The sequence below is a fragment of the Ovis canadensis genome, chromosome 16 (genome assembly GCF_042477335.2).
Source record: "Ovis canadensis isolate MfBH-ARS-UI-01 breed Bighorn chromosome 16, ARS-UI_OviCan_v2, whole genome shotgun sequence".
NCBI lineage: Eukaryota > Metazoa > Chordata > Mammalia > Artiodactyla > Bovidae > Ovis > Ovis canadensis.
In genome coordinates this window covers 45,219,194-45,246,725 of record NC_091260.1, presented here as the reverse complement: position 1 = coordinate 45,246,725, position 27,532 = coordinate 45,219,194, and the positions used below count along the sequence as shown (strand labels likewise).

Here is a 27,532-nt window from a genome sequence, read left to right as displayed (position 1 = left end):
TCTATTCGCAACATGTGTGAAACTAGAGATTATCACACTAAATGAAATTCAGACAAAGACAAATATTATATCACTTATATGTAGAATCTGAAAAAATAATACAAGTGAAATTATTTACAAAACAGAAACAGCCTCACAGACATATAAAATAAATCTGTGGTTACCAAAGGGGAAAGGGGAGTGGAGGGATAATTAGGAGTATGAGATTAACAGCTACACCACTATGTATAAAATAAGCAATAGGGATTTACTGTATAGCATAAGGAACTATATTCTATATATTATAATAGCTTATAATGTAAAATAACCTGAAAAAGAATATATGTGTGTATACATGAATATGTGTAACCAATCACTTTGCTATACTCCTGAAGCTAACACAATTTTGTAAATCAACTATGAAACTTTTTATTCACTCAAGTAAATAAGCAAAAGACAGATCTAAAACTCATTGGAATTGAGTTCCAAGAAAACAGTGATTTCTGCTTTGTCTCTTGCTGTGCACTTGGCATCTAGAACTAGCCTATAGTAGATGTGAATGATATATCCATTCATTCATTCATCCGTAAAGGAACGAATGGTTGCAGGTTCCACCAAGTTCCAGAACTTCCAGAAGTTCCCTGTGCTTAGATGAGTCATCATCCTATAGGCTCCGAGCCACAATGTCAGTCCTGCAAACTGACGTGATTGAGTGGGGTTGTCCTGCACCAGGTAGATCAACTGAGAGCCTCCCAAGACCCCACAGTGGCATGCTAGTTTGCATTCCCTTGCCCATCCTAGACTTTCAAATGAGGAGTCATTATGGCAACCAGACTGGAAATCATGTTTTCCATACTTTCTCATAGTGGGGTTTGGGAGCTTTATCGTTTTTGGTGTCTGAAGTTGTTGTTCAGAGAAGCATATTAAACCATGACTCTTTCCATTACCATGCATTTCTGTTACCAACAGAGGAGGTAAATGAATCACTTAAAATGAAACAATTCCATCCTCTTTAGTACACTATAAACATAGCCTTAGCTTTGACTGTAATTATAGTATGTGGGTGATGCTGCTGAGAAAATGGTATAATTATATCATTATGGTTGAGAACTGTCTGAGTAGAAAACACTGAGCTTCACTGTGCAAAGTTTCAGATGGGATTATGGTCCTTTTTCAATATGAATAAGACTAATTAGCCAACTGCCACTGAGCACTTTTTTAGTATGATATTAATAGTGTAATAAAATCAAGAGCCAAAGTAAAAATAAAAGGAAAATCTAATTTTCATATGTTCCCAGGAGTTTTACATGCGAGTATAATGAAGAGCAAAGAAGCTCACCAACTGGAAGAAAGCAGAGATAAAATCACAGGAAGCTAGCTTAGAAAAACCAGCACTCAAGCTTGCTTTTCCCTCTTCACTTCTGGCTAAAGGGTTTTACATTAGGCACATCAAGTACCCAAAGTGATATTTCCTTGAATATAGCTTTTGGAGTTTTTACTTCAAAATTTTGAGATAAGTTTTATTTCCCTATGGCTTTTCTTTCCCAAAAGAGTCAGACACAACCCGACAACTGAACAACGACAAGAACATAGTGTATACATAGTATATCTTTTACATATTATATTCTATATGTTATATATACTATACTGTGATACAATATATAATAGTAATATTATTGCTGTTATGAATGAAGAGAAATAAAAATGCTACTACTACTGCTAAGTCACTTCAGTCCTGTCTGACTGCATGTGACCCCATAGATGGCAGCCCACCAGGCTCCACCATCCCTGGGATTCTCCAGGCAAGAACACTGGCGTGGGTTGCCATTTCCTTCTCCAATGCATGAAAGTGAAAAGTGAAAGTGAAGTCACTCAGTCATGTCTGATTCCTAGCGACCCCATGGACTGCAGCCTACCAGGCTCCCCCATCCCTGGGATTCTCCAGGCAAGAACACTGGAGTGGGTTGCCATTTCCTGCACTTTCAATGCATGAAAGTGAAAAGTGAAAGTGAAGACGCTCAGTCGTGTCCGATTCCTAGTGACCCCATGGACTGCAGCCATCCAGGCTCCTCCATCCATGGGATTTTCCAGGCAAGAGTACTGGAGTGGGTTGCCATTGCCTTCTAGTAGTAGAAAAATAGAAATACTTCCTGTACCTGAGTGGCAGCTCTATGATTTGGGTTGTTTCAGACTTTGCTTCAACAAACTTAAGACAACCTGGAATGCCTTTAGCACTTAAGTCCTATCTCTTAAACCTGACTGATATTTCTTGTTCTTGGAATCAGTAATGATAATCTTTTCTGAGAGGTTCAAAAAGCACAAGTGATTTTCCTAAAAATTCCCTCAAATAAGAGAGGTACCTGAAAAGTGAACCCTGAAAGGAGTACTTTTTGAGAAGCTCACCTGAGCACCTAGGCTCTGAGTCAGTCAGTCATGGCTGGCATTCTGACCCTGCTACTTCCTAGCTGTGGGATTTTGGACAAATCTCTTAACCCCTGAGCCTTAAGCTGCTGATCTGTAAACAAGGATAAATGCTACCTGCCTTGTAAGCATGCGTAAAAATTTCCACAGACGTGTTAGTTTCCTTCCTTTTTCTATCCAGCTCTGAAAATATGTGGTGTAGGAAGTCATTAACATTTCATTAACACAGGGGGAAAGTATATAAATACACCAAATGCAAGATCTGAGATCCTTGAGAATATTTTTTTAAAGGGGCACTGATTTGGAATGTTATCAATGAAATAAGGAATATTTGTAAAATAATGGTAAGAATTAATTTAAAAATAAACAAAATACTTTAACTAATGAATTTGGGTAAAATAAACTGGAGATAAACATTCAGAAAAAGAGGAAATTATCAAAGCAGTGAGATACAGGGCATATGATATTTTCAAAGTAAAAGAAGCCATAAAAACCCATTAAAGAGAAGACAAAGCCAAACAGGCTGGTTTTCTTTGAAGGGCTTTTGAAAACAGACATCTGGAAAATTATGGTCTACTCCCTGGGCCTTGTTTCCCACCCTGGAAAAGCAACCTTCTCTTGCACAAAAAGAACAGCCAGGAGATGAAATGATTTATCAGAACTGGTAAAAATAATTAAATCCAAAAAGCATGATCCTGGGCATGGAGTGGAGATGATTTTCAGAGATTTGAAAATAAAGGAGCTCAATACAAGGATTTGGTTTGACTGCTCTAAAGCGGTGTGACAGGTTGAGAAATGGAGAATGTTCTGAAAATCCTGTTTACTTTGGTGGTGAGCCAGCCAGCCAGGGGGATACCGGAGGCTTTTTCTTTAAGAAATGTAGGTTTCAGGAGGAAGAAAACACTAGAACAGTAAGTTTCAACCTTCAACCTAGTGAATTGAGAATATGTGGGTAAAGAATCCACCTGCAATGCAGGAGACAGGGTTCAATCCCTGGGTTGGGAAATGCCCTGGAGGAGGGCATGGCAACCCACTCCAGTATTCTTGCCTGGAGAATCCCATGGACAGAGAAGCCTGCCAGGTTACAGTGCATAGGGTTGCAAAGAGTTGGACACAACTGAAGCAACTTGGGATGCATTCATGCACTGAGCCTCTATTAAGAGCATAAAAGTATCCTAAATGGCCTAGGGAGTGAATGGTTAGGGGGCCAGGGGTTGGAAAGAGAGGAGATATGACCCTTAAACCTGAAGCCTTACAATGTATTTGAGGACTTTTTGTCCGCATTTTCCTTACACCGTGATGTTACTCAAAGTCATATAAGAGACCATATAAATTTACTGGAGATAATAATGCAGAGAACAATAGTGACACTTAAATACTTCAGTTATATTTACTACCCCAGTTTTCTGCAGTTGCCTGGGGAAATTGCAAGCAAGGACAGGAAAATCCAGTACCAGCCAGTTCCAGATAATGAAATTATTTGCTCCAAAAACTTTCACAGTATTACTAAATTAGAATGGTTCAGACTAAAAAGTGATAGGATAAATTTGCTTATGTGACTCATGAATTAATTTAAAGATAATTCCTTTAGAAGAAAGTAACAACCTCATTGGGATTTATTTAAAGCTTCCCAAGGTACTCACTTTTAAAGATAATGTTATTTAAATATCTGAATGCCTGCATAATGATTAAAATGATAAGTTTTATTACTTTGTAATCACGTCAGTTGCTAATAGTTGAAATACAATATATGATATTAGTGAATCTGCTGATAATATACAGCATATGGAAGTCTTTCTTTCCAAAGTATGCAATATATTGCTGTCATTGTAATTGTCCTCTTGAGACCCTGAACCAAATGCCCCAAATAAGTGTGTAAAAGTGAGTCGTATCCGACTTTTTGCAACCCCATAGACTGTAGCCCACCAGTCTCCTTTGTCCATGGAATTCTCTAAGTAAGAATACTGGAGTTGGTAGCCATTCCCTTCTCCAAAGGATGTTTCCAACCCAGAGATCAAACCTGGGTCTTGTGCATTGCAGGAGGACTCTTTACCATCTGAGTCACCAGAGAAGCCCCAAATAAGTGTGTAACATAGCCTTTATCCTGACCATGTTTCCAAGTACTGTAGATTTGTGAGTGCAGGGAGCCACTGCCAATTTACAACTATTAACTCCAAGGTGATTTTAAATGGTTACAGGCCTTCTTTAGAATGTAGTACACTTAGTATCTAACCTGCTCCTTAGGGACTTTGCTGAAAGTGGAGTTGTCAAATAGGGGAAAGAGTTCAAGCAAATAGGATTTTCCTTATTTCTCCATTCTAGCAATCCTTCATGGGTAGTAAGGACCCTTAGAGTTGTTCCCAGTGAATTTGAGGTTCCTACTTTGTCACAGAAGAACTTGGAGATGAAGTGATAAGAAGAAGTGGATTTATTTAGAGAGAAACACACTCCACAGACAGAGAGTGGGCCATTCAGAAGGTGAGAGAGCCTTGAAATATGGCATGGTTAGTTTTTATAGGCTGGGTAATTTCATAGGCTAATGAATGGGAGGATTATTCCAGTTATTTGGGGGAAGGGATGGAGATTTCCAGGAATTGGGCCTCTGCCCACTTTTTGGCCTTTTATGGTTGACCTGAGAACTGTCATGGTGCTAGTGAGGGTGCCATTTAGCATGCTAGTGTATTATAATGAGCATGTAATGAGGCTCAAGGTCTCCTGGAAGTCGAATCTTCCACCATCTTGGACTCGGTTGGTTGTAACGTCTTTGTCATGTCCTATAGCTATATCATTTTTTAAAGGTTGTGTCCTGCCCCCTTCCTTCCCGTTTCAAAGTGATTCTAGGAGACTTTCATGAACGTTGTCAAGGCTTGGGCTTCCTATAATTGAATCCTAAAGAAACCACACCGCTCACATGTTTCCCTAAAGTGTGTCTGGTTCACACCTGAAAGGCAAAGTCTTTATTTTATGATGGTTTAGTCCCAAGTGACCTTCAGGCTCCACCCAGCCACATCTCTAATCTTTCCATGGCCTTCCATCATCCTAAAAATTTCAAGAGAGATAAGTGAACCTCCAGATTGTCAAGGCTGAATCAGATTTTGAGTGGATACCCTGTGCAGTGTTAAGAGTGTTAAGTTTAGTGCATGGTAGCCTTTTACCAGTTAGGAATTCAGAAGAGCTGGTCAGGAAGCACAAGTTAGTAGACACACATGGACCAAGAAGCACATTTCTCTCTCAGCTGGGTTGTAGTATATCCTGGAGCTATGAGAAGTAGGAGAGACCTACTCCTTAGAGTGACATGCTGAATTGTTCTTTTTTTTTTTTTTTTTTTTTTTAGTAATATTTATTTATTTAGCTGTATTGGGTCTTAGTTGCAGCATGCGGGATCTAGTTCCCTGATCAGGGATCGAACCCAGGCCCCCTGCATTGGGAGTGGGGAGTCTTAGCCAGGGAAGTCCCTGAACTCTTCTCAATCTCTGGTCTCTCTGCCCCTCAATTTCTATTTATTCTCTCTCTCCCATCTGTCCAGCAAATGTGTTTACTCAAAAACTTTTTCTAGACTGATATTATCAATCCAGAGATGGATGTAGTTTTGAATTAAAAGGGAAAGTTATATTAACTGATTTTCTTTGGTAGGACTTCTGCTATATTCTCAACTTAAGCATTATGTCCCAACACAAGTATTTTTAAAATGTGTTTTCAACCTGATAGGATATTTGCATCAACCATGAATTAAACTCTTGATTTAAAAACATTAACCCAAAAGAGTACAAAAAAAAGCACTGTTTTAAATTTTATTATAAATGACCTATGTGGACATTATTCAGTTGTGTTTGTTTTTATTTAGACTTATTCAAAATGAGAAATTTCTAAGTGCTCCTTTCCTGTATAACTGTGCTGATAACATAGCTTTCAAATTACAAGTCATAAACCAAGAGTTATTGGCCAAAGAAAAGTTCAAAATTAGACTCTGGTAAACTCTGCCGAAAGAAGTAAAATGTTGCTCACATCCCACTCCTTACACCAGACAAGATGAAGGTACTAGATTCTGTAGCACAGGGAGTTGTAACAACTATAAGGAATTCTGAGCTTTCAGACTTCAAATTCTGAACGCAGGTTTTTTGACCTTAAAAAATAAAATATGGTCTTTAAAAGTAGGTCTTTAAAAATGATGACACTGCTACAGCATGAATTTTCAAAATTACAGTCTGCATATGGTGGGTATGGCTAGCATGTCAGATGGGGTCTCTGATCTAATGAGTGCCTACTTTTAAAGACCATGTTTTTATTTCTCCTCTTTTTCTTACCCTATGATTTCACTGACCCAAATGAGTTTTACAACTGTTCACATTACAGAGGCCAGAATGGGTTATTAAAATGGGTTATTACATTAAGAAGAAATTGAGATAATATTTTAGTTCATAAAACACTGGCAAAGTTATTTGATGCAGAATTATAAGGAAAGGTTTGTAATAATTGAAGGGGGCAGGGACAGATTGTTTACAGTTCCAGTGTTGAAGACATCCATCGTCAGATTTACCACCTGGAAATAGTTTATTAATATAATGGGATTTACATCTTATTTACTATGTGCTACACACTTTACGTATTTTAAATCAATAATTCTCATAGCAGTCCTACTATTATCCATATTTAACGGATGAGAAGATGGTGCACAGCAGAATGAGGACTTGTCAAAGCACGCATCACTAAGAAGTACAAAGTGGCAATTCAAACCAGGTAAACTGACTCAGGTGGGCTTCCCTAGTGGCTCAGCTGCTAAAGAATCTGCCTGCAATGCAGGAGACCTGGGTTTGATCCCTAGGTTAGGAAGATCCCCTGGAGAATGGAACAGCTCCAGTATTCTGGCCTGGAGAATTCCATAGACGTTCATGGGGTCACAAAGAGTTGGACACTACTGAGAGACTTTCACTTTCACTTTCTCACGAACTGACTCAGGCACTGACACCCTTGCTCATCACCACTGTGCTGTGTTGCCTCTGTACATCTTGATGTAGAACTCTTCTTCTAGAATGATGGGAAGTGGTGATATGGAGGGACTTCCCCGGAGGCTCAGCGATAAAGAATCTGCCTGCAATGCAGGAGACGCAAGAGACATGGGTTCAATCCCTGGAGGAGGGCATGGCAACCCACTCCCATATTCTTACTGAGAAAATCCCATGAGCACAGCACAGTGACTGAAAGTATGGGCTTTAAAATAGGACTTCCTAGGCATGGTATTTTCCATCTGTAGGTCAAAGTTTTCCCATCTTTACCATGGGATACCATCAGTCCCCACCTCATAATACTTGTTAGAAAGACTGAATTAGTTAATACACCAAAGTTCTGAGGACAGTCCGAGAGATGGCCTGTTCAAGCACTGACAATAAGTATTAGCTCTTGTTAGCATAATATTTATATTACTATCAACCCTAGTATGTGAATTACAGTAGCCAAATTTCCTGGGTGAAAGATGATTAGCATTTATTAAGTGGGCACTTTTTAGAGTTTATCTCACAATAACTCAGTAAGATAACTCTTACATTCCCACTTCACTGAATTTGAGAACACTAAGACTCCAGAAACATATGTTATTTTCTAAAATCAGATAAGCAAGGATTCAAACTCAGAACACTTGCCCCAAAGCCTTAACTCCATCTACCACTCTTGTCTTGTTCTAAACCCCAGGATTGTTCTGTCAGTCCCTACATTGATCAAAAACACCAATGCAAAGCAGAGGTAATAGTAAAACAGAGAATTAATGTTGTGCTTATGAAATTACATCACGGGCATATAACAAATGCAGTGCAGCTGTATTGGCTCAGTGGATAACAACTATGCTGCTCTGTGCTAAGAGCTGTCCGAGTCCATAAAAAAAAGTCACATTAATAATTATGGTGTAGTGAGAGACCACCCAGGAAATCTTGCTTGATATACGAAGTGGCAGCTGTGGCTTCTAATGGAGAGTTAACTGCTTCTTGAATCAGTGCTGAATCATGGCTCCAGGGGGATATTAAGACTGCTCTGTCCATGGAAGATGTGAAACTCAACAGCTGACCCGGCCACTTATCATTGTTGATGATCCTATAAATTTCTTTTAAGACAGGAACTTTATGTTCTAGTTCAAACCAAGTGAATATTTCCTGTTTGTTGACCCACAACTTCAGGGTGATAAGTCATCAGTTTAGAGAGATTCTTTTACTCCCCTTTACTGTAAGGGTTATTATAGTTCTATCAAATGATCAGAGGGAATGCCTGCATATTTCCATTTCACCAAATACACTAGCTGTTCCCTCTTGTTTCCTGTCTCCTCTTTACTTTGGGGCTTCCCAGATGGCTCAGTGGTAAAGAATCTGCTTGCCAAGCAGGAGATGTAGGTTCGATTCCTGGGTTGGGAAGATCCTCTAGAGAAGAAAATGGCAACCCACTCTAGTATTCTTGCCTGGGAAATGCCATGGACGGAGGAGCCTGGCGGGCTGCAGTTCATCAGGTCACAAAGAGTCAGACATGACTTAGTGACTAAACAACAACAGCAACCACACTTTTTCTTTAATCTGTTTATTAATGGTGCCCTGAATTTAAAAACCAGGATAGTGGTGCAAAGGCAGTGGGAAATGTACTAGTTGTGCATTTCAGAGACCTGGTGGCCAATCCCACTTCTGCCTCTTATTAGCTGAATGAACTTAAATGAGACATTTAACCTCTCAGAGTCTTACATTCCCATCTGTAAAGTGGGAATAACACTGACTGCCTTCTATGCTTACCTTGAGCATTAAATATGCATGTTTCTGGAACATAGTTGCATGTAGTAAGTGTTAGCTGAATCTGTCCCAGTGCCCCACCACCACCTCCGTGTAAGCAAAGACACATCTCAGAAGACCAAAAAGAGGTTTCTCTTTCAAGGTAAAGATTTACAACCTCTTCTTAAATGAATCCATTCTAGTGTTTAATTTTCTTTATGGGTCAAACATTCTCATATATCTTACTGAAGTTCACAGCATGAATATAATACTTTCTTTGAAGGGGGCACCCCTAATGATCTCAGGCCAGCAAGGAAACCTCTGATTTTTCTCCCTTGTGGTTACCATACAGCAGCAATCGCCAACCTTTTTGGCACCAGGAACCAGTTTCATGGAAGAAAAATTTTCCATGAACCAGGAAGGGGATGGGAGGGATGGTTTGGGGATGATTCAAGTGCATCACATTTATTATGTACTTTATTCCTAATTTAATGCTGCCATTGATTTGATGGGAGGTGCCAGTCCATGGCTGGAGGCTGGGGACCCCTGCCATACAACACACTCTGCCAGAGAGTTGGGACCCAAAAGTATACGAATCAACCAGGGAAGCAAAAACAGTTATTCCTTTGCCTCTCTTAGAAAATGTGGAGTGGAGCGCTGAAACCTAGGTGTTTCTCAGGTTGCCCTGGTGGAGAGCACAGTGGTCACCCAAGACTACGTATACCATCTGCTGCAGGATTTATGTAGATCACTGATCATAGCTCCACAAAGTAGAGAGAGCCAACATGGAGAGAAAAAATGACTGGGGCTAGGGAAATGCCTCATCTTGGAAGGAAATTCTCTTGTACCTGCCCCAGGTAGGTTGATGACCACATCAACCTTTTATTTTTAAGCCATTCCTCACTTTCCTGTGCAGTTCAAAATAGTGAATACATTTTTAGTAATTCTCTTGCTTATGAGAGTTCATTTGACAAGATTAATTATAGGAATAAACACTTAGCTTATCCTGTGGTATCTTTCTGCTCTAGTATCTGGGTCCTTCTATCACACATAGTTGCATTTTTTGTGATGGTCAGATGCCTTATCTTTACTATTCCTTGCACCTTTGTGCTTCCAACAATAATTCTTTAACGATAAAAGCATTTGGAGAGTTGTAAGAGGATAAGGTCTAGTGGTCTGCCCTGGACTTGTGTACCTAAATGTATACCTTATAAGTTAAGCCTGAAAAGGGGATGAATGCAAATAGAAAGCAATGGAGTCGAAAGAATTTAAAAATTAATGTTTTGTATTGACCTTAGTAGTCTGTAAGCCTCTGGACCTCATTTTGCTCATTCATCTGTAAAGGGATTATGCTAAGTCATAGGTCACTGAAGTTTGGATTCTATATCCCAATATTTAGTAAAAAATTTTTAAAACTCACAAAATATATGCTTTCATATTTCTAATTTATGTTCAGTGTTCTAATATATTTTGTTACAGAATGTTCATAAAAATATACATTTTAAAGTCTTAAGTTGAACCAAGCAACATTATAAAATAGTCCCATGTTTGCTAAAATACTTCCTGCAGTGTGTTTGAAGTTTACTTCTGTAGGAGAAAGAAGTTTTCATTTAGCAGTTTAGGAAACACAGTTTAAAAGGTTGGATCTGTGCTACATTTATTTCATTACTTTGCTTTAATTTCAATCTCAGTCTCATATCTTAAAAGAACAAGATATATCAAGTTAGATGTTAAAAAAACATAAAGAGTAGTTGTAGAAGATGTCAATCTATATTTCAAACAGTCTTTGGGATAATTTCCCATTTTGGAAATCAGCTTCCTAGCAGATTTGGATAAAGCTATTCTACAGGTAAGAAAAGCATTAACTAGGCCAATGCCTTATTGTTGACTTGGGCTGGCATCATTAGAATTACTTTCAATAATAGATTTCTTTACTTGAATATTTTTCCTCAATTTTTTTTATTGAAGTATGGTTGATTTACAATGTTATGCCAATCTCTGCAGTACAGAAAAGTGATTCAGTTATACACATATATACACTTTTTTAATATTCTTCTCCATTATGGTTTACCCCAGGATATTGAATATAGTCCCCATGCTATACATTAGGACCTTGTTGTTCTTCCATTCTATACGTAATAGTTTGCATCCCCCAAACCCACACTTCCGGTGCATCCCTCTCCCTCCCCGTCTCCTCCTTAGCAACCACAAGTCCATTCTCCACGTCTCCGAGTCTGTTTCTGTTTTGTAGATAGGTTCATTTAAGCCATATTTTAGATTCCACATATAAATGATATCATTACATGAATATTTTTAAATCATTTATTTCCTATGTTATGATTAGCTAAATTACCATAATATCAGTTTAATCTGTTTAGCCATTAAATCAGCCATGTAGAACCTATTTTTAAAAATGCCCTAATATGTTAAAAAGACAAGTGAAGGAACTACTCACCAACTCTCTAAACTGTGCCTGCCTATCCTTCCTGCAGAGCCCTTCTTGTGCCGAATGTGGCGTGTGACTCTGACACAAGCTGAATGAAGGCTGCCTGTGACTCTCCATGTTCATTATGAGTAAACCTAAATTTCTATGTTAGATAAACAACGTATGTTAATAAAAGCTTGAGTATGTTCTTTTCATTCCCAGTGGATCATTTTACATGGTCCATTTTGAAGACGATAACTTAGACAGTTCAGTCCTTTTGGTGATTAGGTAGCCTCTAATTTTTCTTAATACCTGCCAGTATTTAGAGCCTGCTTTTGTTTATAGACATTTCCACCCTGTGCATCGTAATGGTCATATACTGCAACATCTCTTCCCAGACCTGTCTTTTCACTACTGCACATCCCCTGTCCTCTGATAGCCAGAGAAAAGAGTCTATAAATAAATAAAATATTGCCCTACCTGCCAAAAGCCAATGATTCTACAGTTCAACATTGCAACAATTCACCACAATTTTTAGCACCCTACTATACATAAGAAGGAATCTCAGTAAAAAACATACAAGAACCACAACTTCAAGAATGTCTGAGAGCATGCAAGAGATTAATACTTGTGGACTTCCACTTTATTCAGTGAATATTATATGAACTACAATCTGTGTTTAGTTTCATTTTGTTTTCAGCTTCCTAGTTAACTGACTATATACCTAGATACCTATTTGCTGCCATCTAGTGTAATAAAAATAGGTTAATTATGCATGGAATTCTGGACTCATTGCGTGGTTGAATGTTAGTACTTAAAATACTTCATCTGGGTTTCTTAAAAGCTTTCAAAGTGCCTAATTAGTGGCCTATTTTTCCTTAAAACGGGGATCCAAGACATGGTTTAATATTGTCATAGAGTCTAGGGCTCAGGATTTAGCTTGGTTCACTCTATAAATGTGACACTTTGAAATTTGGTGAGGCTTTAGAGGTTGTCAGATGTGAAGTAAATCCATAATAATCATCAGAGCGTCATGTTTAGTGACCGTGATTTTTACTTCGTGGAGGCAGTGGAACACGTAGCCTGGCTTCTTACCAGCTGTGTAACCTTGGCCAATTCATTTCTCTCTTTTTTAACGTTATATTCTTCAGCTGAGTGAAACGGTGGGCCTCGCTGAGTATAAGTTTATCCATAGTCACAGCTCTAAGAGCGTGTGACTACATATAAACTTCTGTTTAGAATTTCCAGAGTCATGTTCCCAGAATTCTCTTTTTATGTCTGTAATAAATGCTGCTTCTCTAATTCTTCTATATGTTTGTCTGTCTTTTGGGTTATGGTTAGAAGTGAGTGGAAATCTTGACTTGGAAGAGAGAGAGAAGCAAATATGGGCCATGATTGTATGTCCTTTATTCTCGAGAGTTCCCCCAGTGAAATGTTGTCTACCTGTGGATAAGCAGATATTCACCAAGGTGCATTTAACCTCCTCTCTTAACTCACAATGGCAAATTTAGAAGCATAATATCTGTTATAAATGATTAACTTCCTAAAATGCACTTCCATTTTTTCTCTCCTCCCATCCAAACTTTTCTACGAAAGATTCTAGATCCATTGTAATTTAAACTGCTTCTCCCTTTCTTTATACGGATCAATACAGCTACTCCAGTATTTCCTAAATGGTTTATTTTCTGATCATTTTATATGTGTACATCTTATTTCCCCAACTAGACTGAAAACTTCACAGAGGCAGCGACTGTCGTTAGTTTCTTGCTTCCATGAGGGGATCTGACACTGCTAGTTAGGGATACATATGATTCTGACTATGAGCATGCTCTTCTGATTTGCATCGGTTAAAAGGTGAAGTACAAGACCTTCTCAGACCAAGTACAGGACACTTAATCTCTAAGCTCTAGTCTCTGCATGCTATCTGACAGCTCATAGAAGCTGATAAATCTCTGAGCCTGATGCCAAAAAAGCAACCTTACCGTAAAGAGAAAACCCAAATAAAACGGAAAGCAGCAGGGCAGCATATGAGAAAAAACATTTTGAAATGAAAAGAATCTGGATTCAAACCGCAGCCTTGCTACTTGCTGCTTTGTGCTTTGGCTAAAAATGTTGTACCTTTACTGAAGTTAAGCTTCCTAATCTATAAAGTAAAGGTCCTCAAAGAAGAGATGTCAAGTCGAGATGAGAAGTATGGGGCAAGAACTTAGCACATACGAGAAGTTCAGTCCTTGGTAGTCAAAAAGAACTTTTACGCATTAAGTAAAATGCTTTTACTAACATACAATAAAAGTGATTCCATTTATTAATTGTAAGTGTAATTTCAGTATAATCAGGGCATTGGTAATTGAGGTACCAAAGTGAGAGGTACATTCCCATGGAGCACTGGTTCTTACCAGGGGTGATTCTCACCCCCAGGGGACATTTGGCACTAGCTAGAAATGTTTTGGTGGTCACAACTGGGGGAGAGGGCAGAGCTGCTGACATCTCATGGGTAGAGAATGATGCTAAACATCCTTCCAAGCTCAGAACTGTTGTTGTTTTGTAGTCACTCGGTCATGTCCAACTCTTTGCAACACCATGAACTGTAGCCCACTAGGCTCCTCTGTCCATGGGACTTCCCAGACAAGAATACTGGAATGGTTGCCATTTCCTTCTCCAGGGGATCTGCCCGACCCAGGGATTGAACCCGTGTCTCTTGCATCACCTGCAATGGCAGGCAGATTCTTTACCACTCAGCCATTTGGGAAGCTCAGGATAGCCCTCACAATAAACAGTTAGCTGCCCTAAAGTATCAACCCTGCTATAGAACCTAGAGAGCCCATTACTTTGGACAAAAATGTATTTTACATTTGAGACTGACTGGATACATGAATAAGAAAGTAGTTCCCATTTTTGTGGATTCTGAGTAGATTTGCCTAGTCCTAAATATCTTTCTGGGCTTCCCTGGTGGCTCAGGTGGCAAAGAATCTGCCTGCAATGAAGGAGACCTGGGTTCGATCCCTGGGTTGGGAAGATACCATGGAGAAAGGAGTGGCTTCCCACTGTAGTATTCCTTCCCAGAGAACTCCATGACAGAGGAGCCTAGTGGGCTAGTCTGTGGGGTTGCAAGGAGTCAGACACAACTGAACAACCAACTTTTACTTTTTCCAAATACCGTTCTATGTGAACCATTTCAGTGTTTCAGATTCTTATTGTGAACCATACTTTTAGACTAAATTATTACAATGTATAAGGCCCTGTTATATTTCAAAAATAGCCTTGAAACTCAGTAGATGAAGGAGTGAGGATCTAACTAATCCATATGAGTAAATACGAGAGCTTTATATGCAATTTTAAATTTGGTGAGTTTGTCCTCTGTAATAACGGTGATGATTCTTTCTTGAAAACCAGTCACATGTCAGGCACTTTATATAAATAATCTGATTTAATTTTCAGCAACTAGATAGGTATTTTGCTTTCATTTTACACATGGGAAAATATAATATTTCTAGCAAGTTGCACATCTGAGATTCACACCCACATTCAGCTGGCCTTCCAGCCTGTGCTCTTTCTGCTGCTCTGCGATGCCCCTATTCACCAAGGGTCTAAGCCTGGAAACTGAGGTAGGTGTGTTTTAGAGGAGATAAGGTAGGAAAGAAATATCGATTAGGGGCTTTGCTCAGGAAGGTTGGATTAGGTCTCTTGCTGAGTGGCCCATGAGTGTCCATGAACTAGGTGAAAACCTCGAGCTTTCTCAGGACAGTGGATAAGAGAGAATGGATTTGTTGAAATGGGTATTAGCTCTATACCTCAAATTTATACAGCTTGCCAGTTTAGCAACTTTTTTTAGGTCTTCCATGTTTAAGCTGATGCAGTGAATTTTCTGAATTCTTCTTTTTTAATTAAATATTTTTTCTTTTGAAAACAGTTCTACCATCTAAGCAAGTACTGTCAAATAGAAATACGAGTGCTACATATGCAGTTTTGGGGCTTTCCAGGTGGCACAATGGCAAAGAACCTGCCTGCCAATGCAGAAAGCAAGAGATGCAGGTTCAATCCCTGGGTCAGGAAGATCCCCTGGAGTAGCAAATGGCAACTCACTCCCATATTTTTTGCCTGGAAAATTCCATGGACAGAGGAGCGTGGCAGGCTCCATGAGTTTGCAAAGAGTCAGACACAACTGAGCACCCCCCCACCACACACACACACATATAATCTTAAATTTTCTATTAGCCACATTAAAAAAGTAAAGAAACAGGTAAAATTAACTTTTATATCTTATTTAGCCAAATATTAAATAAGATATATTTATACTATAATTTCAACATATGATCAATGTAATAAAATGGTATTGTGATATTTTACATTATTTTTTCATAATCTTCAAAATTCAGTGTGTATTTTACATCACACTTTGGGATGCCAGAGTTTCAGAGAAATGAAATGCAGTCCTATTGAAACAAAGTTATATTTAAAGAAAAAACATTTTACACTGCTTTCATTTTTAAATGTAAGTTAATTAAAATTGAGTAAAATTAAAAATTAAAAATCATGGTCACAGTACCCGCATTTCAAGTCCTCAATAGCAACATGGCACTAACAGCTACCATGCTGGATGACACAGATCCAAATTCTTGCCCCTCGGAATGTGGTCACCAGAAGCAGCATCCAGAAACTTGTGAAAAGTTCGAAACCTCAGGTCCTACCTACTGAATCTGCATTTTAACAAGGTTTCAAGTTTAGATTTCTCATACTAAAGTTTGAAAAGCATCTCTCTCAGAAAACATGAATCTCTCCAACCAAGAACTGCAGGAGTGAATAAATGAAGAACTACAGTGACTCAGGAAATGTGCTGCTGGAGCATTGCCAGGGCTTGGTATGATGTGTTCCACTGAGACATAGTCATTTCCCACAAAGGCAGCCGTGGCCATTCTACCGTGTGGACTAACACAGGGCTGTCCTGGAGCCCGGAGCTGGCTCTACTCCCAGGATCTATGGCACAGAATCTCACACTAACTTCCATGACTCCCACAGTTAAGGCAGCTGCACTCTCACAACACCGTATATGCTTAAGACTGCAACTTTAAATCCCCTGAAACACAGCTGCGAGCATGTGTTTCTGCTCCACACAGTGGAATTTAAGGCTGGGCCTTCCTGGGAGACCCCAGGAAGATCACCCACAGAGGGGCTTGTGCTGTCCACCACACTGCCATCTCAGAGATTTCAATGCATGCTGTATTGCCTTGCTAACCTTATTTGGTGTGTTTTTCACAGGACTCAGCATTTAAGGGGCCTTTCAATATATCTGCTAAGGAATTCATTGTACTAATCTAACATAGAAGCTCATTGTTCTAATTAAGAGGTTCCCAACCATGCTTGCACGTTAGAGTCACCTGGGGCATTTTTTTAAATACCAGTGCCTAAGTATCACTTCAGTCTTTTTCCCTCTGTACATTGAGAGTAGTGTTTATATTTTTAAAGATATAAGTGACATCTAATACTGTATAGGCATCACCCTATCTAATTAAATTAGATCTCTGGAAGGTATTTTGTTAAAGACCTCCAGGTGATGCTAATGTGCAGCCAGCATTGAGAACCACTGGTCCAGTTTGAAAGAGCCCTTAGCTGGCAGTCAGATGCCTTAAGCTAATGCTTCTCAATCTTTAATGTACATAATACAGATAACTCGGGAACTTGTTAGAATGCAGATTCTGATTCAACCCAAAGAAGGCGAATAAGCCCAACCTTATGTACAGATATGTCCCTCGTGGCATTTGGTTCTTGACCATCATCAGTCTTTTTCCATCTCAACTCAGCAAACTAGGATAAGTTCACCACTCTCTCCTTATTCATCTTTGAAGATTTCACCTGTCTCTCCACCCTCAGCTATTAGTCATCACAAGTTTCTTTGATTTCCTAAAGCAATTATTATCTTTATTGGAACTACCTTTTATTGTTAACTGCTTCTCACATATTATTTTCTGTACTTTGAAGAGCTGTAGCTCTTCAAAGGCAGACTCCATGTGTCATGTTATTTTCATAATTCCCACAACACTCAAAAGACTACCTTACACATAATGGGTACTACATAAGTGCTTCTTGATTAATAGAGTGTCTATATGAAAGTCTTTTTAAAATCCCAAACAAGTTAAAAATGCAAGACGTTTTTCATTGTTGAGCAGAAAAAAAAAATCAATGTTTGTGTTGGCTTTTTCCATTCTGGGTACATATTTAAATTTTGGAGAACTACTTTGTAAGTTAATAGTCTTAATTATTTCTTTGGAAGAGGGCATTATCATCATTTTAGACCAGATAATTCTTTGTCATCTGGTCGCAGGGAGTCTCCTGTGCCCTGTAGGATGTTGCACAGCATCTCTGGCCTCTACCTGAAAAATGTCACCCCTCCCCCAGCCATGACAATCCAATATGTCTCCAGCAAACATCTACTGGGAAGGAAACCCACCCTGGTTGACAGCTCTTGGTTTAGAAGAATGAAGAGTGACACAGCTGCCTTGCTGCAGCACTAAATACCTTTAAAAATTCATATATACACACAGATAAGAAGTACAAGCTATGTTCCTGAGAAATATGTATATAAGTATTTATAGGAAAATGTTCCCTCATATTTTGGAGGCCATGGCTGTGTATACCATATTTATCTTTGCATTTGTCATACTGGACATTCTTTTATGGAAATGGAAATATATACATGAAACGTTTTAACAATCTGAATATAGACTTCAGAATTCAAACGTGGTGGGAGTAAATTATACCAAGCGAGAAAGTATCCACAGAGCAAAAGTTATGAAGAAAGAATGACCAGGCCAATTCTCTCTCAGGGAACTGGCCCAGCCTCTTGATATAAAATTGTCTGCTGCGCCATCATCCTTGGACCATATTTACTGTTCCAGCAAGTGATGATGTTCATTAAGCTGGAACCTGGCACATAAACAGATGTTCAGTGATTGTTGAATAAGTGGACAAATGAATGAATTCATGTTGCATGTGCCTGTAACCCTAAAACTAAAAAGCTTTGGTGTCCTCATTACAAAAGACCCTATTTTACTGCATTTGAAACTCCAAACCTTAGAAATGAAATTACATAGAAGACTACATCATCATCAGTGAGAATTAAATGGCCTTGACAAAATTACAAGGAGGGGAAAATAAAGACTCATTCATCATTTGGTTTCTTCTGGCGATAGAAGGCTCCCCTGAGACTTTAGGAGGCTTGTGTTTTTCAGTGACAAGAGTTTTGACTTTGGCAAAGCATGGTTATACTTTTAGGCTTGGATGAGAATATACCCACATGTACTTTTCCCTCCCATTCCTGGCAAAGAACTTGACTGTGAGAACCAGACAAGAGGCTCCAGTGGTGGGAACAAGCAGGATGTCTTCTGGACTCAGAAGGGAAAAGATGATATAAGTCAGTGGTTCTTGAATTCTTCTGTCCTTTAAAATTGCTGGAGAGCTTTTAAAAATCCAATGGCCAGATAACTAAATTGGCGATTCCATATATTATCAGCTAAAGTAGAATCTCAAAGAGTAGAACACAGCATCAGTAATTATTTTTAATTCCCCAGGAGATTCCAGCATAAAATGTGCTAATTCTGAGTATAGCCCCTCTGCCAGCCACCTGTTTCCAGGAATTGGGATCATTTCACTAAAAAGAACCTGATAACCTCATTCACAAGTGCTTCATCTAAGTTTCGCTTGGGACATTTTCATATGACCAGGGGATCCAGTAGTCTTTTTTCAAGTTTTTTTTTTTTTTTTGACATGGACCATTTTAAAGTCTTTATTGAATTTGTTAGAATTTTGCTTCAGTTTTATGTTTTGGATTTTTGGCCATGAGTGATCTTAACGCCCTGTCCAGGGATAGAAGCCACACCCCCAACATTGGAAGGTGAAGTCTTAACCACTGGACCGCCAGGGAAGTCCCCCTCTAGTAGTGTCTTCTGTGCAGTGAGTAGAAACTTTTTTTTTTTACTTTATTTTTACTTTACAATACTGTATTGGTTTTGCCATACATTGACATGAATCCACCATGGGTGTACATGCGTTCCCAAACATGAACCCCCTCCCACCTCCCTCCCCATAACATCTCTCTGGGTCATCCCCGTGCACCAGCCTCAAGCATCCTGTATCCTGCATCGGACATAGACTGGCGATTCGTTTCTTTTGTGACATGCCTAAATTAACAATGCATGCCGTATGCTGAGTCATGTCCAACTCTCTGTGGCCCCATGGACTATAGCCTACTAGGCTCCTGGAATTTTTCCAGACAAGAATACTGGAGTGGGTGCCATGCCCTCCTCCAGGGGATCTTCCTGACTCAGGGACTGGACCCATGTCTCTTGCATCTCCTGCATTGGCAGACAGGTTCTTTACCACTAGCGCCACCTGGGAAGCCCAGTCTAACTTGTGAAGAACTGTTAAGCTTTTTCTGCAGTGACTATACCAGTTTACATTCCCACTGGAGGTTTCAGTTATTCTACATCCTCTTGCTTTATATTTTAATTATTTGACTATATTATCTAAGATGTCCCTTGCTTCAACCAAACAAAAAATAAATTTTACTAAATTTAATGTTAATTGTTTCTTTGACATATTAAAACCAAACTATGGCAGTTCTACTTCCTAAGTCAGTTATCCTGCAGGGCAGTAAGTACGCATCTTGGAGGTGACACTCCTCTTTCATCTTCCGGCAGGCTACACTGTTAGAACCTGGAGCAGCTGGAAGTGCCTTGGTAGATCCCCTTCCCTAGCCAGAGAAAAAACACCAGGGAAAATCGTGCTCCCACCTGCCCACCCAATTTCAAGAGAATTGATGGGAGAAGAGAGAAAGTCTTAGATAGGAAAGTGTGTGATCATTCTGTCCTAGAGAATTGAGTGAAATAATGGGAAAGTACTGTGTATGTGTGTGTGTTAGTTGCTCAGTCGTGTCCAACTCTTCGCAACCCCATGGATTATAGCCCACCAGGCTCCTCTGTCCATGGAATTTTCCAGGCAAGAATACTGGAGTGGGTTGTCATTCCCTTCTCCAGGGATCTTCCCAACCCAGGGATTGAACCTGGGTCTCTCACATTGCAGGCAGATTCTTTACTGTCTGAGCCACCAGGGAAAGCAATGAGTAAGCTAAATACCCTGGATAAATGCCATGGAGAAGAGAGGAAAGAGGAGAAGGATGATTAATTAATTACCTTGAATATTAAAATCTAGGATTAATTATGTTCAACCACAACTGTTTCAGAAGGGAAGTAAATACATTTGATAATGAAACTGTTCCATGAAAATTGAATAAAACAACAAAACAAACTTTGGTGAAAAGATAGAGGCTTAAAGGCTAAGAGTACTGCCTGCATAGCTCTGTTTCCTAACACGGCCATACAGATGAGCTATCCACAGGGGCTGCATCCAGTTAAATTCCCTGCCAGACCACATGTGCCGCAAATATTGTTCCAAGACCCTGTAAAGTTCACTTGACTTGACATTCATCTTAAAGTAACTGGATGTTTTCACTAAGTCTTTGTTTTAGTCAAACTTACAGTGTTTTAAATGCACCAAGAATCCATTTTTTAAAGTGTACTAGAATTATTTAAAATAATAAAAAAGAAAGAAATGAATAGTTCAGGGGAAATTTTGTGAACTCTCACTCTGAACTCTAAGCCATTAAGTGCCTAAGCAGAAGATTTTACAGCTGTGCCTTCCTCAGTTCTGCAGAGAACCATAAAGGAAATCAAGCGTGAAGGTGAATTCCTTACATTTAGTATCGTCCAATGCAAAATACTTTTATTAGATTCTTTGCCAATTTCCAGTGTTAAAGATTTTTTTCCAATAGCTTATACAAATTGAGTGGTCACAGTTTCAGAACCACTTGGTAATTCGTAGGTTATAAAAAGCCTACCAGACTTTTAAAACGTGTGTTCTTTGACACTAGATTATCTATGTGCTCAGTTGTGTCCAACTCCTTTCAGCCCCTTGGACTGTAGTCCACCAGGCTCCTCTGCCCATGGAATTTTCCAGGCAAGAATACTGGAGTGGGTTGCCATTTCCTTCTCCAGGGGATCTTCCCAACCCAGGGATCAAACTTGCGTCTCTTGAATTTCCTGCATTGGCAGGCAGGTTCCTTACTACTAGCTCCACCTGGGAAGCCCATTTTATCTCTAAGGCACCTTAGTTACTTAACAATAGTGGTCAATCAGGAAGTTTACAGATTTCTTTTACCATATTTTGACAGGCTAGCATCCATCAAAGACAAGACATTTATTTAGTAAAGAGGGTGTAAGATGCTCTCGGGTGGAGAAATCACTGAATTTCTGAAGCTCTTCAAATAGATGAGTGCTTTGAAAATAACAGGTGTACTTTGGAGAAGGATGAAATGAAGTGAAATTCTCTCTGTTGTGTCCAACTCTTTGTGACCCCATGGACTGTACAGTCCATGGAATTCTCCAGGCCAGAATACTGGAGTGGGTAGCCATTCCCTTCTCCAGGGGATCTTCCCAACCTAGGGATCAGACCCAGGTCTCATGCATTGTGGGCAGATTCTTTACCATCTGAGCCACCAGGGATGCATGGCCTCAAAGCATAGTTTCAAAAAAGAAGACTCCAGAAAGCTGGGCAAGGCATTCTTTTCCCTCCACCTAAGTGTTTACAAGTGTGTGCAAAATACAGTGCCCCTCAATCCAGAACCTAGTCCCTAGGAAGACCAGCAAATATTTAGGCTTTACAGAAAAATAAAAGGTAACATCTTAGAAACACAATTCAACCACCTCACCCATTCCACTTATTTACTTACGAAATTCATTTGTCTGTTCTATAAAATTGTTGTCTTTTGTATGCCTTTGCAAGTTTTCATTCTTAATCATATCAATGGCTTTTGTTTTCTTTCCTTACTGTTTATCTATGCCACCCAATTCAAAAGGCAGCTGTCAACTGTCTGCGCTCAGTTATGCTTTGGTCAGAGAGCAAGGTTGTCTCTTCACAAGATTTTGAGCCCCCAACCCCTTTCAGCGGTGATAACAAGTGTCCAGGACTGTTGACAGCAGATGGTCCACATGCCAGGCTGCAGTGGAGGTTGTATGTTGAAGGGCACATGGCTGCGGTGTGCCTGCCTTCCCCTCCATGACCTGGTGCTCCAGGAAGGACGTTGTCCTTTCCTTCCAAAGACCCCTTTCCTTCCAGCCTTCCTCTCCCACTTCAATTGCTCCTCTTCTTCCTTCTCTTCTAACCCTGAACCCTCAAGCACACACTGGGCACCTGTATGTGATTTCATTTGGTTTTTGTTTGTGTCTTGTCACGAGTTGAGGATAGGAGAGCATGACGGGTGAAAGAACAGAGGGGAAGAAGGCAAATGACTATTTCAATGTGCAGCAGCTGCTTGATGTCTGGGTCCTGCCCAGGAAGATTGTCTTCCTCCAAAGGGAGGGCCGCTGGGCAGGGAAGGGGGCCTGGCCAGTCTGGCTGCAGAGTCAGCCATGGTCATTGTCAAAGGCGATGTGGGGCAACCAGCAGGGCCTCCCAGCCACTCTCACTCTCCCAGTGGTCCTTCTGTCATCATAGGACTGAACGTAAATCGACTTTTCAAAACTTGAATAGTAATAAAACTCTCTTCAAGCTTTCTTGAAGTAATAATTTCAGTAAGAATACTAATTTATTTTTAATTTTTATTACCAGTTTATAGTCCACCAGAAATTTGGGCAGATTTAGCATTTAGATGCAGTGTTTTATACATGTATTTGAAATATCTCTTAGTTCTCTCCAAGGGTTCATGAACCATTATTATATTCTTTTGAGGCCATAATTAACATCATATCCTTCTAGCACCCTCCAGAACTTGGCTCACAGGACTAACACCAAGTGTCGCTTTTGATTTGGTAGTTCTGCTAGAACTGATCAGAGAACCTAACAGATGCGGAAAGCCAACTTTTCAGTGCTTACATATAGCTGTGTTTCTCTACAGCAGTAGCTGTCTCAACCTGGGCTACATATTTCAAGCAATAGGTGAAATTTTAAAAATCTCAATGCCCATGCTGCACCCCTGCTACATTTGGTCAAGCCTCTGGGAGTAGACCCAAGGCATCAGTATCTTTAACAATTCCTCCGTTGATTCTGATGTGCAGTCACAGTTAGGAAATCCTGCTCTTAGGGCTTGCCAGGTTACAGATTACCAAGAGTTTAGTTAAGAGCACATTTGTTTGCTTATCATCTTTCCTTTCTGGGGATTTTTGAGAAGCAAAAAAGAATTATCTAACAAAAAAAGCTACTATTTTTTGCTAGTACTAATAGTTTAGATGAAATCACATAGATTTGTGTTTTAATCCCATCTGCATACAACAGTAATATAAATATGGGCAGCTCACTTCTCTGAACTCCAGTTTTACCCATTTCTAAGTGTAAATAGTACTTGCCTTCTAGAGCTGTTATTAGTGTTAAAGGAGATAATATAAGCATGATATTATCAACATGATGTAATATATAGCATGATGTATGTAAGCTAGCAATAATAACTAAAATAAGTATGTCATTACAGTTATTTTCAAAATGGAACTCCAAAGAGAATAAAAATGAATCCCAAATTTGTTAATATTTTTGAATCTTGAGCATTGTTAATACTAACATTTCTTCAGGAGGCAGGACCACTTGAGTGGAAATAGTCATTTGTCTTGCTACTGCTGCTGCTAAGTCTCTTCAGTCATGTCTGACTCTGTGCGACCCCATAGACGGCAGCCCACCAGGCTCTGCCGTCCCTGGGATTCTCCAGGCAAGAACACTGGAGTGGGTTGCCATTTCCTTCTCCAATGCATGAAAATGAAAAGTGAAAGTGAAGTCATTGAGTCGTGTCCAACTCTCAGCGACCCCGTGGACTGCAGGCTACCAGGCTCCTCTGTTCATGGGAGTTTCCAGGCAAGAGTACTGGAGTGGGGTGCCATTGCCTTCTCCAGTCATTTGTCTTAGTGAGAATTAACTTAGGATCAAAGGTGGTTTCTCCTGTCTATTGCAACATTAAGAGATGCTGTAAATGGATATTGTACTACACTGTCTTTAGGGCTATACCAAAAAAAAAAAAAAAATCACGAGCAGGTAGGAAGTATTTCTACTTTAGAAATGACTGTATGTGGCTCGTCAGAGAGGAACTCCAAGAGTATCGTAACCATCGGTCATCTTCATAGTGAAACACAGAACAAGTTTCTACTGGGATTTTTAGATCTAATAGGTGCTCATTTTAAGGTTAGGCTAGTACCTCTCAGATTTGGAAAACCTCAGTATGACTCTAAGGAACTGGACTTAGGAATGCTGAATGTCTTCAACCACAGTGGTAACAGCTGAAGCTGGAGGAAACTAAGAAAAAGAGAAGCAGCCAGCTATATTGCAGTTCTTCTTGCCTCCAAAAGGGAATTTACCCCCTTTCCTATGCTCATTGTGACAAATTCTATTTGTGACTTATGTCATTCTTACATTCTTCTTTGAAGTTCTGATGTGCTTAATCGCTCAGTTGTATCTGACTCCTTGCAACCCCATGGACTGTAGCCTGCGAGGCTCCTCTGTCCATGGGGATTCTCCAAGCAAGAATACTGGAGGGGAGTACCATGCCCTCCTCCAGAGGATCTCCCCAACCTAGAAATTGAACCCAGGTCTCCTGCATTGCAGGTGGATTCTTTACCGTCTGAGCCACCAGAGAAGCCCAATATATTAGATTTATTCCTTATATATCAACAACACTCAAATATTTACTATGGTTAGTATTTTTCCCTATCCTCCTCCACATGGACTTAGCAAGTGGACCTGCTTCAGATTCTCTCACAGGGCTGTGCTCAAAGTGCCAGTGAGGGCTATGGTCTCATCTGTGGTGTGGACTGGGGAAGGATCGGTTTCCACGCTCATTGAGTGATTGTTTCCCAGGATTCAGCTCTTGGAGGGGTGTTAGACTGAGGGCCTCAACTTCTTACTAATTGTGGACCAGAGGCCACCCTCAGTTCTTTGCTGTGTGGTTCTCACCACCATGGCAGCTTGCTTCAGCAAAACCGGCAAGAGACTCAGCCAGCCAGCAAGACGGAAGTCACAGTCTTTTGTATCCTAATCCCAGATGCAACGTCCCCTCAATGCTGTTATATTCCACAGATTCAAGGCAAGTTGCTCAAAGGGAGAACATACTTAAGGTTGTGGATAACAGGAGGCTGGGATCCATGGGGCTACAGCACCTAACAGCATACACCCAGCCATAAAGAAAGGAAGGAAGGAAGGCAAGGAAGAGGCCACAAAGAAGAAAAAAATGAGGAAGGCAGGCAATGAAAGACAGACATTTTAAAAAAGACCAAAAAAGTAAATTTGCTGCACTGGTCTACAGCAGGATTCCTCTGTGGGCTTGTTACTTCATCACATTAGCACCACAACTATGAATTTCCTATTTCTTACTTAAAATGGAAGATGATATGGGGCTTTTTATACATCTGGAGTTAAAAGGAAACAGAATAATCAGGAATAGTAAGTTGAAGCAAGCAAAATGTGTTTCAAATTAATTCTTTTAAGTTCTTTTCCCCCAAGCTAGCAATTTTTTTCCTTCATGTTTCAAGTTTTCTGATTGGATTTATTCTTACCAGTATGTGGCAGGCTTATTGCACAGAGGTTATAGGAACCTGAATGGTGTTTGCATTTGGTGTTCTCTGGTGGTTTCGGCACAAACGCCAAAATTATATTTTTATTATGTACATTGTTATTAACGGCTGTTTATGTCACTTAAGGGATTCCTGGGTGACTTAGCTAGTAAACAGTCAGCCTGCAATGCAGAAGACCCCAGTTCAATTCCAGTTCTTCCTACTGCAGGAAGATCCCCTGGAGAAGGGATAGGCTGCCCACTCCAGTATTCATGGGCTTCCCTGGTGGCTCAGATGGTAAAAAATCTGCCTGCAATGTGGGAGACATGGGTTCGATCCCTGGGTTGGGAAGATCCCCTGGAGGAAGGTATGGCAACCCACTCCAGTATTCTTGCCTGGAGAATCCCCATGGACATAGGAGCCTCAGGGGCTGCAGTTCACAAGGTCGCAAAGAATCAGACACAACTGAGCAACTAAGCACAGCACAGCACATGTCACTTAACTGTAAAAGTGAGGTCATAAAGTTTAAGAAAGAGTTCATCTGTTCCAGCCTCTCTACTGAGGAAGTTGAGGCCCAAATGACTTGGGAAGTTTAAGGCTAAATATTGTCAGAGCTGAGACTAGATCACAGATCTCTCAATTTGAAATCTGGTCTATTTCCTCTCCTCACATTCTGTGCAAAAGAGCAGTCAAAATGTGCATTCCTCCTCAACATTGCAGGTGTTAAAACATGTTTATTGTTGTTGATGTTAAGTCACTAAGTCATGTCCAACTCTTTGCAATCCTGTGGACTATAGTCCACCAGGCTCCTCTGTCCCTGGGATTCTCCAGGCAAGAATACTGGAGTGGGTAGCCATTCCCTTGTCCAGAGGAACTGCCCTACCCAGGGATCACATCCACGTGTCCTACATTGGCAGGCATATTCTTTACCACTGAACCACCTGGGAAGCCCTAAAACATGTTAGTTGAGGCTTAAATGTGGTTTATTTAGCACTGATTTTCTGGAAGGATCTAAAAATAACACTTCCAGTGCATCAGCTAATAGAAAAAGGAACTTTTCCAGTAACTCTCCTGTATAATAAAGTGTTTGGCTAACAAAACACACACTTTTTTCATTTGCAACAGATCATACAAGCTCCTATGCTTCAGTTAATTAACGCTGACCACCATCTTCAAAATGGGCATGGAAATCAGAAGAACAATTAAAACTGATACACCAACATGTGTTTTGCCTCAGACCTACTGCAGATTTCATAGACGCAGAGGAGTCTGCTAATATCCTCACATCTAGGTGGCTTTCTCCACTTCCCATGTTAGAATTGATACATATATATACATAAGTTGTTTAAAGTAGGTATCTATTTAATAAGTTTACTGGCTGAATCTTTTAAAAG

The 27,532-nt window shown here is 39.9% G+C and overlaps 1 protein-coding gene across 12 annotated transcripts in view; it reads left to right on the top strand.

The window, feature by feature from the left end:
* GHR (growth hormone receptor) overlaps window positions 1-27,532 on the top strand; it is a 298,640-nt gene that overhangs the window by 233,660 nt on the left and 37,448 nt on the right. The window lies entirely within an intron of this gene.